The sequence below is a fragment of the Mytilus galloprovincialis genome, chromosome 11, assembly GCF_965363235.1.
Source record: "Mytilus galloprovincialis chromosome 11, xbMytGall1.hap1.1, whole genome shotgun sequence".
NCBI classification, from domain to species: Eukaryota; Metazoa; Mollusca; class Bivalvia; order Mytilida; family Mytilidae; genus Mytilus; species Mytilus galloprovincialis.
In genome coordinates, this window is record NC_134848.1 from 32,062,773 (window position 1) to 32,074,052 (window position 11,280).

An 11,280-nucleotide genomic window follows, 5' to 3' on the forward strand; every position below is an offset into this window, starting at 1 on the left:
TGTACTGTAGTACGATGCTAGATTAAAACGATTCAATTATCGAGACATTTACATGTTTTACCTGAAAGAAAGGTAATACAGGGCAAAAGTAAAAGCTACCAATCATAAACCTACCGTTTATTACTCATTCCTTGAAACTTTTTGGATAATAAGGGAGCTACCATTTGATTTTTAGGGGGGAAGGTGGTGGCTAGGATGAAATTTGAAAAAAATAGGCAGGACAGGAGTTTTGAGTACAAAAAAGGCAGGATGAGACACTTGCAAAAAATATAATCAGGACGACAATTTAGGTAAAAAAGGCAGGACAGATTACAGCTAAAAAAAAATGTGCAGGACATTTTTTTTTTATCCTAGCCCCCCTCCCCCCTAAAAATCAGATGGTAGCTCCCTAAACAATAATGATTTTTTTTCGTGTACTTTTGTCATCGGAGTGCGAGATATTATCCCCGAGACAAATATTTTCCAGGAATGTTCGTCGGGCTTGCCTACAAGTCCGCAGTCACCTAGCGCATAAAATACGGAAATTACTCAAGTTTTCCGTCGTTGGTTGGTGATTGAACCGTCTTTCCTATTTTTTTACGGTCATCTATGGCTTGATCACAAGCGTCATCCAACCATGTGTTTGCTGGGATGTTTCGCATTTGCCGAGGTCTTAGGAATAGTTCTGCCAGCAATTGGCGTTGCAACTATTAAAAGTTAAAATTGGATCTTGTACAGTCTCAAACATCTTTGACTGAAGTTCCGCTTGACAGATTCTCAAACAAGGACCAGTCCGCCTTGTCAAGTTTCCAACGTGGTACTCTCTGTTGTGGGCAGAGGAAAAAGATGTTCAAGTACTATTGGAATGTGATCACTTTCACATAGATCATCATGAATACGCCATGAATAATCCAGAAGAAGAGAGAGGTCGCAAATAGTGATATCAATAGAAGAATAAGGCTCGTTTTCAGGATTAAGATAAGTATTAGATCCATCATTAAAATGCATAATCCTTCTTGAGAGACAAAGTCCTCAATGATCCCACCTTTTGCATTATGAGTCTTGCTACCCCATAATGAAGTCGCCCCTAAGGTAATCTATGCCTGCGATAAGAAAATCCTTAGTTTTTCGAAGTTTTGTAACAGGAAAATTATTAAAATGACCATATTATTGATATTCAGGTCAACACCGAAGTGCTGACTACTGGGCTGGTGATACCCTCGGGGACCAAACGTCCACCAGCAGTGGCATCGACCCAGTGGTGTAAATAGTTATCAAAGGTACCAGGATTATAATCTAGTACGCCAGAAGCGCGTTTCGTCTACACAAGACTCATCAGTGACGCTCATATCAAAATATTATAAAGCTAAACAAGTACAAAGTTGAAGAGCATTGAGGATAAAAAATTCCAAAAGGTTGTGCCAAATACGGCTAAGGTAATCTATGCCTGGTAATAAGTAAATCCTTAGTAAATTTTCAAAAAAATTCAAAGTTTTGTTAACTGGAAATTTATAAAAAATGACCACATTATTGATATTTATGTCAACACAGAAGTGTTGACTACTGGGCTGGTGATACGCTCGGGGACCAAACGTCCACCAGCAGTGGCATCGACCCAGTGGTGTAAATAGTTATCAAAGGTACCAGGATTATAATTTAGTACGCCAGACGCGCGTTTCGTCTACATAGGACTCACCAGTGAGGCTCATAGCAACATTTTTATAAAGCCAAATAAGTACAAAGTTGAAGAGATCAACTTAAGAATTTTTTTTTTTGAAGAGCATTGAGGATCCAAAATTCTAAAAAGTTGTGCCAAATACGGCTAAGGTAAGTTACATAACCTTTTTTTACGGCGTATACGTATTAATATTGGCATACTTGTCTAGAAGTAGAGCTTAAAAACTGTTCGTCTGTCTTATCGTCTAACTATACGACGGGTTTTAACGTGTGTAAACTTTCTGATCTGTCTGTCTGCAATGATAAGTGTACAAATAGGGCAAATCTCAATAAGAGACCAAATGGCTAAACGACTATAGGACATCGGACGGCCTTCAACAAATAACCCATACCGCATAGTAAGCTATGAAAGGCCCCTATACATGATAAATGTAAAACAACTCAAACGGGAACTTACGGCCTGATTATATATAATATAGGGTTTGGTACAACTCAGCTATGCATTTTGTCTCACGGGGTCTAGAATTCCACCAGCAATTGAATCTTGCATCGTTCACATTCCAAAAAAATGAAAATGACAGGAAGTAGGTAACATTATCACATGAAACACGTCAAAAAATAGGCAAGGTGGGCAATTCAGAAGCTTCTGTCGACAAAAGGATGTACGAAACAAAATCAGACAAATGTCCTGTGAATGATTGGCAGCTACTGATTGATGAAACAGATCCTAAAACAGAATCACTCTTTAATCACTGTGATAAAGATGCAAATCTCTCACCAGATGAACAAAATATATGGTTTTCAATGAAGTCGGTTAAGCAGTACCAGTTTTCAAAATTTATGGGTGATATATCTGGGAATGCTGGCTGCTCTAGACTATACACAGCCCATTGCCTCCACGCAACTGCCATTCAAGCTATGAATGATGCCGGGTTTGAGCTCCGGCATATAATGAACATAAGCGGGCACTAAAACGAGAGCTCTGTCAGAAGTTATAACCGTGGATGTTCTGTAATTCAAAAGGAAAGCTTGAGTGAAACTCTATCGTCTATTTCTTCAGGCTATGACGTGTCTTCACAAAAATCTACTTCAGCACCAGTACTAACCGTGTCAACAGCTGAAAGTTCCAGTGCTACTTCAAATGTTGCATCCGTTCCTTCTCCGTTACAAACATCATCAGAGAATGCACAAGTTACAATGCCAATCTCATCATACATGTTATCAGCATTTATTTCCAACTCAGCATTCGATAATTGTGATTTTCAATTCTCCGGACAAAATTGAAGCAGCCATCATGTCGTTCTATTGATCCACCACATTAATTACGGCGGTGCACATCATAATTTAAATTACAAGCATTCATTAAGAAAAAAAAACATTAACAAGTGAAACACTATATGTTTTATGTGTTTCATTAATAGCCAAAGAAGTATTTAAATTTACACATTGTATTGGTTGGGATTTTTATGATAAACTATTATACTGTGAGATTTTATGAAAAAAAGGCAATGAAACAAAAATACCAAATAATTAAACCACAGAAATACTAATGTCAAAACCAGAAGGAAATAATTTAGTCTAACAACTATATATTATTTGCTTAAATTTGAGGTTGTGATGTAGTCTATATGGGTTCATAATTATTGTCTGGGGTGAATAATAATGATAATATCGATTGCTGTTGTTGTCTGAGGTATATGTATATAGTTTGGTGTGAAAAATAATGTTCAACTCATTATTGTTCGCCCCAGGTAATAGTTATGAGTCCTTGTTGGCGGAAGTAGGTCTACCTTTTTTTTTCTAGAAAAATAGGGCACAGGCTATCAAAATTATTACTTAAACTTATTATATACACATGTCCTAAGTGAGGAACCTGTTGTTCAGTGAGGTCCTTTATAGCTTACTGTGCTGATTTTTAACTTTTTATATTATGCGTCTTGGATTGAGAGTTGTCGCAATGGCAATCAGATTCAGACCACATCTTATTTATAATTAATGTTTGGCCAGCTGAAGGACGCCTCCGGGTGCGGGAATTTCTCGCTACATTCAAGACCTGTTGGTGACCTTCTGCTGTAGTTTTTTTTCTATGGTTGTTGTCTCTTTGACACATTCCCCATTTCCATTCTCAATGTTACCTTCTCAAAAATGCTGGAGAGGTTTTTTTTTAATATTTGAAAATGAAAATGTCTTCATTTATTTCACAGGCAGTCTTTGGGGTTAATCACCTCATAATGGATATTTCACATGTTTTGATGTTTAATATGTTGTAAGAGGATTATGCTTATGTACCTGCTGAGTCAATTACCTACTTTTAATTACATAGATTTTCTAACCTGTTGTTTTGTTTTAAGTGGCATATGGTGCAACATGTATATGTTCTTTGAAAAGAGAAGTCATCAAAAACATAATTTCATTTACATCCATTTCAAAATGAACTTTTATTACTACAGGTGCCATCAGAACTGAAAATCATGGGAAAACTTGGATGTTTCTTTGTCCTCGCAGACATTTGGAAAGATAATTATTCTAAATCAAAGTGTTTTCTGCAAACACGACAAAAACAAAACAAAAAATCCTGAGAAAAAGGTTGAAATTTAGGTATCCAGTAACTGTTATCAGACATCTTGTATATTTGACCTTAACAAAATAGTCAGCCTCAGTCAAGGATCTATAAGAAATCTATGGAAAGTAATGAATCACAGACAAAACTTTTACTTTTATTCAATATTTTTATGAAGTGTCACATTTAATGCATTATCTATGGACTTGTCTATAGCATTCTGAAGTCTCTCCAGATAGTTCCATTGGTTTAAGTTCAAATACAGTCCAATTGAAGTTGCTTGTCCTCTGTGAAACCTTCTTATGTCCAGTATAACTGATTCTTGATACCTGCACACCCTCACATATAGTTCGTTGTCTGGTAACTCAAATAACTGAATGCAATGAGTGTCATTCCAGGGAAAGTCTGACTTATCTAATAGCTGTATACATTCTGTTTTGTTGTATCCTTTATCAATTTTATATAAAGAACTAGTCAAAACCAGTGTCGTACATATCAGGGATAACATGATGCAGATTCCAGAAATTTTTATTATGCCTAGATGGAAATCGTAGTTGCGATATATTGAACTCAGACTAGATCTAATGCTTGCATACTGACTTGATGAGTTATCAGAAAGCATGTTAACTGTTGTGTGGTTGTTGAAATATATGACATAGTCCGACACAGTTACCCTTTTTTAAGCAATTCTATCAGAACGTCTCCATGACAGGGGGCTGGGTGACACCAACAACCTAGATTTTTACCTCTAAGTTCACACAATGATTCAGACAATGTCTTGCCATTATAGACCGTGGTATCAGTTAATATGTATTCCCTATATAATTGGATACATTTCTCGCGTCCATATGCCTTTACCTGGAAAGGATTCGGCCATTTACTACCTTCAACATAAGATGGCATACCTCTACCTATATACACATTATTTGAATTGGACATCCAATGCTGCAAGTCTCTATATCCTAACTGATTCAATATTGACTTCTTTACACACACCAATGTTGCCATTTAAAATATATGGAAACTGCGCTTAATGATATAACATATCACTGAAACATTTTCAATCTATAACATTCCTTACATACTGAATGACGTCACCCATTCCTAACCTACAACATTCCTTACATACTGAAGAAAGTCACACATTCCGAACCTATAACATTCCTTACATACTGAATGACGTCACACATTCCAGACATTGCAATATATTGCAAGAAAACCCCCTAGAATCCCCAATACAACACTACTTATATATATATATATCTACCATTTGATTTTGAGAGGGGGTGCTAGGGTATAGATATATATCCTAGGTGCTAGGATATATATATATATCCTAGCACCCCTCTTAAAATTAAATGGTAGCTATATATATCCTAGCACCCCCTCTCAAAATTAAATGGTAGCTATTTTTATCCTAGCACCCCCTCTCAAAATTAAATGGTAGTTCTTTTATTGGTTAACTTGTAAAAAATACTATTGCACGACCCTTTAGATTTACCAAATGTTTGTCCTCTTACATTTCAAAAGAAAAAAAAAAACACACTGAGTGAACAGGAGAGCAAAGAATGAAAAGTTAATTAGTTTTTTTCATGTGCGTTTCTTGTTCCTGTATATGATTAAAGTAAATATCTTCAAAACATTTCCACAACAAAAGTGCACCACCCTTGTATTTGTCATAATATGTGAAATAGTTTGATACCAGTTTGTGCTATTGCCATCATGTTTTTGGGTGGTATTGATGACTACCATCAAAGACATACATGTATTGTTAAAACTATTGACACATGAAGAAGGCTTTTTGACAAGCCGAAATATTTGTCTGCACGATTTAATAACCTTCGTATTATAACATATTATATTTGTGTCGTCGTGCAAATTTTTAAACTTTAATATAATTGTTTCCTTTAATATCTGCATAGTACTGTCTATTCTAGACGATCAAATACATAGTAAATTTACGGGTTGGTCTTTTTTATAGACTTCTATATATAGTCTCTAGAGGCGGATGTAAAGGGCCCTCATTTCTTGGGAAAAATGTGTTTGCTCACGTAGGGAATCACTGAAGCATGACCGGAGAACATTTCGAGTTTAAAACCTAAATTTAGTACAACTTGGTCTTGCAAAGATTTAAATTTGGAGCAATCCTTTTAAACTCTGTTTCTCTCTTTCTTTTTGTATTTCATTTAAGAATGATTGCAAATGCATTCCTGATAGAAGGTACTTTAATTGGGTCTTAATTGATTTCACCAACAGACAGGGGTACCCATGACATGGTTCTCTGTTCATTTTCTAAGAAAAACTCATGTACCCAGGTGGTATTTGAATAGACAAGATTTTTAAAGACAATGAACAGAGAATCGGACACAGGATAATTGTATGCTAAAAATGATCAGTATATTCGGTGGTTATGATTCAAAGTGAAATAGTTGGTATATCCTTGAAATTTAGCTGAAAAGCCACAAATTAATTAGTATAAAATGCATTAAAGGTGTTTAACCCACTTTCAGGCTTTACGTTTTGTGTGCATGAAACCAGAGAGACTAAGAGAAAACAGAAGTCAATCATCCGGTTTTGATCTCAATAGGGCCTGAATTCACAGCCAAGGAAATAAGAATTGCCGATATTAACTTACTGTGACTTCTGTTATCACATAAGCAACACGACGGGTGCCACATTTGGAGCAGGATCTGCTTACCCTTTCGGAGCACCTGAGATCACCCCTAGTTTTTTGTTGGGGTTCGTGTTGTTTATTCTTTAGTTTTCTATGTTGTGTCGTGTGTGCTGTTGTTTATTTGTCCTTTTAATTTTTAGCCATGGCGTTGTCAGTTTGTTTTAGATTTTCGTCCCTCTTCTACAATAGGATCAATCAACTAAGATGAATAACTCAAAAACGTGTAAATTTGTACAACATGCTTTATTTATTATTTACATTTATACATATAATACAAATTCTTATAAAATTAAGTCCCGCCTTTTTTGACAACTTTTAATAACAACAAAGTACTATTTTTTAAGCATGAATGGAACCAAAATGACAAAAAATAATATTTTATATTTATATTTACTTGATGTCTAAATTTAATAATAAGTTAAAAATCAAAAGATCAAATTGCAATATTTTAGGGTAGTCTACAAAGTAGTTAACTTAACTGTACATGATATATAACTTTTTACAAATGAAACAATTCAGTTTATATTAACATATTTACAAATACAGTTCAATTTTTACAATATTTACAAAAGAAATGATAAACAAAAACAACATATAAGAATTAACTGACGAATGTCAAGACACGACATACATTTCATTCATAAGTCTGGAAGTTTTGGAATCCAAATGACCCCATTTTCCTCAGCATACAACAGTTGGGCTGAAACATCTTTCTCAGGTACAACACAATTTGGAAAGTTCTTGCTCGTTTTCTCAAAATAACACCTGGAACCAGTATTATAGTCTAGATAACCAAACCAGCTTATGAAGGCAAGATCTTCAACACAGCACCATAGACCCTCTTTCCTTTTGTGATTCACTCTCGATGGTCGTATTTCGGAAACTACCTTTTGGTGTTCTTGCATGGTGGAAGGTTGTGATGAGTAGGGAAACAGGTCTTTCCTCGAGTAATTCCTCTGGAGAGGCAATACGTGTCACTGGGTTGTGTCGACCGGGATATAGACTGTGCTCCAACATGGAGAGTAAGTAACCATTGTATTAAAGATATTTTTGTTATGAAACTTGAAGACAGGAAGAACTAAAGTATTTCAATGCGAAAATATTTTTAACACTTTCCAAATTTGATGTGACATACTTTTGTCAAAAACCATTTGTTAAATAGATACGAAAATGATGGACTCTAGCAAAACAAAACCACCGACCTAATACCAAATCAGTGTCACATTTCTAGTTCCTCTTCGACTTAAATATCATTCTGTACTTTTAGTCCTTTTTGAAGAAGTTGCTATATCATTTGAAATTAATTGTTTTTCTTCTAAATTTGAATGCCATTTGGCAAAAGTTATAACTCATCAATTATTTAAATGTGTTCTTGTCTACTATGCATAAGTGTATTGCTCTATTCATAGCCCGTTTTACGATTCTTCACATTCAATTAAAAAGAAATTGGGTTACAATGCATCATAACTAGCAATATGTAAAGTTTTGTGCCTTTATATCCAAATGATCAATTTTATCATTTTGTTGGACTCTTTCTTTTGCCTGTTGGCGGCCAATTTTAATTTAGTTTGTTGATATTTGTTATGTTGTGAAATTTATGTCTTTCTTTTGTCTTTTTTATCAAGTGTTTTGTTGTGTTTGTTTATTATTTATTTGTATTTATATATATTTGTGTATTCTGTTACATTGAGTAAAAAAATCAAATAAAAAAATCGAAGAAATTACCGTTGACTCATTTATTCTTATGGTGTGTTATAATATAACAAGAAAATACAACAAACAGTATTATTTATAATTTTAGTATTCTACTTTGATTGAACGATTTTCCGTTATTTCAAAATACCCAGAGTTTTCGGCTAAAATGAGTAAAGGAACAGTTTCTGGTAAGGGTGTTTCAAAATGTTATTTAAGTCTGACTTCTCCTTGATTTATCAGTAATAGATAGTTGGCATCTGAAAACTGAGGTTGTAAATCGAAATAGAATAAACCATTGTTGAAGTCCTATCTAGTTATTTTATTCACCGCATATCCGCCCCAATTTCCACAGTTATCAAACATTTATAACGTATGCTGCAATATTTGTTGCACCCCTGTCTTCGTTGAATTGTAGTTTCAGAGTAATTCCATCTACAGGAACTTCATCACAGTACAAAGTTATTGTTGCAAGTCAAAATGTTGAAAATTTCACGGATTAAGTTGATAATCACCGTTCACGGCGTTGGTCGAAGTAAGACCCATGATGATTCGTTTTGGTTTCACGTCTTGGAAAATGTTCTCCAACACTGCATTCGTACTACCCATCATAGGAGTAATATGTTTCATTACTGTTTTTGTATAGGTATGTGTAGCATTTGTTAATTTCAATGCCTCCGAATGAGCACAACTGATTGTCGGATTGACTTTCATTTTACACCCTTTAACGACAATATCTTCATTTCATCGTTTTAATGAAGACACAATATATGAAGTAAAACTGTTAAATGAAGGTATTACAGATTTTAGAAAGAAGTTGTTGGCAGTTAAAGAATCGTTCACAGCATCATTTTGAAAGCCTGAAAATAAAACAAAGTTATATGACAAACAATAAAAAGACAAAATAAATTGAAATGGAACCCAGAAAAGGAAACTAGAACGGTGCAGTCTGTTATTTGAAATTTTAAGAGGAGATCATTGTACTAAATTGGGAATTCTTTTCTCCAGCGCTGTCTGGTGTAAACCAAGCAACAGAAATAGATGACAAGTGTTTCCTGGAAAAATCAGCAGGTATGGTTCTGACTGTCTTTCGTATATGCCGTATGTTTGTTGCTCTTCACTATGTACCTTATTACTGAATTTAATAATTGCATGTACATGTAGGTAACTCTGCAATAAGGGAGGTAAATCATGTATAATGAAAAGACTGAAAAAACCAAAGGAGATATTCAAGCATGACTTTTTAGATGTCGTTACTGCAATGTCTGAATTTTAAAATGACCAATTATCTTATTAATAACAAAGTTAAATGACAAACAAAGAAAAAGACAAAATCAATGTTAATGTGAGAAAAGAACCCAGAAAAGAAAACTAGAACGGTGCAGTTAGTTATTCGAAATGTTAGGAGGAGATCATTGTACTGAATGGGAATTCTTTTCTCCAGCGCTGTCTGGTGTAAACCAAGTAACAGAAATAGAAGACATACACCAAGTAACAGAAATAGAAGACATTACACAAGTGTTTACTGGAATCAGCAAGTTTGATTCTGACTGTCTTTCGTATATGCTGGAGGAGGGGTTCTCCAGAGAATCAGCTGCAGAAATTGTAGAAAGTGTAAAGTAAAATGTTAGAGTTTTTAACAGTGTACATTGTATGGTGACAGGGGTTAGCATTTTCTAAATTTCATGCAAATTTGGGTCCCAACTTTACAATATAATTCAGCAAACATTCTGTCAGTCTTTTTAATTTTTAAATTCCTAGATACATCTTTTCATTATAATTAATCATTACATTATTTTGTAAAACTTCAAGTTTTCATAGTATGACTTCTTTTCCTATGTTTTGTTTATGCTTACTACATGTAATTTATTTTAAGTTATAAATTTAACTGTTTTCATGCAATATACTGTACATGTATGTTTATACATTTTGTCTAGTCATACACCATTGAGTGTCCTATTAAAAGTAAATCCAATCCATCACATTTAATATTATTAAATATACAAATGTACTTTACAGTTTAATAAGATTATTAAATACAAAAAAAAAAACAATATATGTAAACTAAATGTACATGTGTTCCTTCATTTTGTACCCTGTTTTTTCTGCTTTAAATAACTCAGCTAAATTTTGCCAAATGTGGCTTCATATTCTGATTTTTTAGCCCATCTGGCCCGAAGGGCCAAGTGAGTTTTTCTCATCACTTGGCGTCCGTCGTCGTCGTTAACTTTTACAAAAATCTTCTCCTCTGAAACTACTTGGCCAAATTAAACCAAACTTGGCCACAATCATAATTGGGACATACAGTCCGGATTACTGCTTTCATGAATGTGACCTACTGAATAAGACTATTTACCAGATTTACTATAACATGAGCAACACGACAAAAATGCATGAATATGCATGAAATATTTACCACTGGACGTTAAGCAACAAACAATCAATCAACCTTGTATTATTTGTGAAGTTGATACGGAATATTTATCAACAAGTTCTTTGTACCTTCCGATGAATTTTTTTTAGAAAAAGGACGAGACGTTCTTTGACATACCCTGGTTCATCAACTTTCTGCTCAGACACTGGTTATATATATTCTTTTCATTCAAAACTGACTTTTCAATAAACAGGGAAAGCTTATCGTTTTTTATACGACCGCAAAATTTGAAAAAATTTTCGTCGTATATTGCTATCACGTTGG

The 11,280-nt window shown here is 34.3% G+C and overlaps 1 pseudogene; it reads left to right on the forward strand.

The window, feature by feature from the left end:
* Positions 1–1,054: 1,054 nt before the first annotated feature.
* LOC143050723 (uncharacterized) lies at positions 1,055–10,205 on the forward strand (annotated as a pseudogene).
* The last annotated feature ends 1,075 nt before the right edge of the window (positions 10,206–11,280 follow it).